Raw genomic sequence first — 2,537 nt, 5'->3', positions numbered from 1 at the left:
ACTGAAAATAAATATTTTTATTTAAATAAATAAAATAAATATTTTATTTATTAAAATAAATAATTTGTAATATTTTTATGAAAATCTATCGTATATACTTATTTTACTTATTTCATTTACAATATAAATAAAATAATAATGCACATATTTCGTTTACACCATAAATAAATAAGACTAAAAATAGATAACATGTATATTTTGTTTACACTGTAAACAAAATAAAAGATGCCATGAATTTTTGTAAAAATACTATAAATTAATTATTTTGATAAATAAAATATTTATTTTATTTATTAAAAAAAATCCCAAATATTTACCATCTTAAATCTCAATATATTTATTAAAACTCTAAACTTTGTTACCCAAAAACTCCAAAAGCCCAACGTGGGGATCACCCCTCAATCCCTCATTCACCTTGTTGACAGTAAATTCCACCACACGCTTGTGCAACTACTCTGCATCTTGCTTAGCAAGCAACCCAAGCAGCTATAAATAGCTAGATTTAGTAGCAAACTTACCCTCATTCCAATTTTGACTCTCAAGAAGAATGACGAAGGACATTGAAGAAGGTTGTCGGACGCCAAGGCACACCGCCTCTCGGATACCGGCGCCAACGGCGTGTCCTCCGGCTCCGAAGAAGAAGCCTGCGGCGGCAGTGCACACAAAACGGCAGAGGATCCCACCTAAGTGCGGTTACTTCAAACCACCTGATCTCGAACTCATCTTCAGAATGCTTCCTTCTTCAACTTCAACTGAACCTCTTCCTTAAATTAGCTTAATTACTTTCTCTAACTCTCTATTACACTCTATTCTTAGTTTTTGTTTTGTTTTTTTTTTTTTTTCTCCTTTCTAGCTTCTAGGATTAGCTCCTAAATTAATTTGATTATGTAGTGTATAATAGAATATCATTACGGATTAGGGATTAGAATTTAGGAGTGATATATGTATATTACCTTACTCGATTTTGTTTTTTCCCCTTTTGTATGTATATTTGGTTTACCCTAAAATAGAAAAGTGAATGTCTGTTCTGACTTCTGAGTTCTGAACAATTAAGTTATTAATTTGTTTATTTAGTTATAAGCTGCATTACTTGATGAACAGTAGTGTGCTTGTTGCAATCGTATATTGTTACTACTTAATTTCCGGTGAATCAACAAACAATAAAATTGACTAAATAAATCGCCAAAGGAGCCTTTAATCGTCAACGAAATTCAATTCAGAACCATCATCATATATCAAGACATAAAAATAATGGAGGTTGGATAAAAGTGTTTTATACTGAGAATCTTTTAGTTGATTTAAGAGCAAATGTGAATTTTTATTTTATTGTATTCATGTTGTAATAATACATTAGTGATAATGTGATATGAATCATTAAAAATTCATGTTCATTTTATTAATTTTTTTTCTCTTCTTAATATTATTAATATATCATAAGATGAATGAATGAATGGAATGAATTAAAATAAAAGCTCGATCTCCTTCCTTTGTTCTTGAAAATCTTATGAATTTCTCCATTTACATGACAATGGTGGACCTTCTTCCTAAGGGTAGAAGACAGTTGCATTAATTAGCAGTCAATACTGGCAATCTATCTTCATCCTTATCTTTTCTACGGTCAACTCTGTACTTTCTGGCTCCGTTGATTTTGGTTGAACGCGGTTTACCCTTCCTTTTTATCTATATATATCCAAATAGCTTCTTACAAATTTCATGATATTTTCGTTCTCAAACAAATTTTATTGTATCTGTAATATTTTATACCAATTAGCTTCAAAATTTAATTATTTTTTGAATAAATTAATAAAAAATAATACAAATAATTGTTTAAATATAATTGTATTTTAATTTTTCATTCTATTACGTACACATTGAGGATAATTTGAAATAAAAGATAATAGACTTGTTGTAACTGTCATATATTTTGTGCTTTGATTGCGTTGTCATCTGAGAATCATGGCGCCTTCATGGAGACCTGGTTATTCTACAGAATTAGTTTTACCTTTGGAGTTAGCCAACTAGCAGCGGCGACAGACAGCGTCTTCCTTTTCTATGGCAGCAATTTTTCGGGCTTTGAAGGTCCATTTATGGGAGATGTGAAATGGTTTGTTTGTTCAGCACATGACAAAAAAAAAAAACAATAATAAATAAATTTAATTTATCTAATTACTTTTGATAACAGGTTAACTTTTAAAGAGTGCTGCACTCTCTACTTTACCTAGAGTGCACTAGCTTTTGCCAATTATATACTCATTCATTTATTTTCACTTTCAAATTAACATTGTGTGTCCAAAAAATACAATTTCTAATGGGATATTGTTATATATTTTTGGTAGCTAACACCCTCCTCAATAATGAAGTCAGGGAATTGCAATTTAGTTAACTTTAAAGTTTTGCCAATCCAATAACTAAATCATCGAAAATAGTTAGAGATGGCTTTATTTTCGTACCATTTAAATCGTATTGGTATATTTTATTTTTTAATTAATTTAATTTTATTTATAATTTAAAATTTAAATAAATATAATTTAAAATAA

Source organism: Arachis ipaensis, chromosome B07 (assembly GCF_000816755.2).
Source record: "Arachis ipaensis cultivar K30076 chromosome B07, Araip1.1, whole genome shotgun sequence".
In the NCBI taxonomy this organism is placed as follows: Eukaryota; Viridiplantae; Streptophyta; class Magnoliopsida; order Fabales; family Fabaceae; genus Arachis; species Arachis ipaensis.
This window is presented reverse-complemented; position numbering follows the sequence as displayed.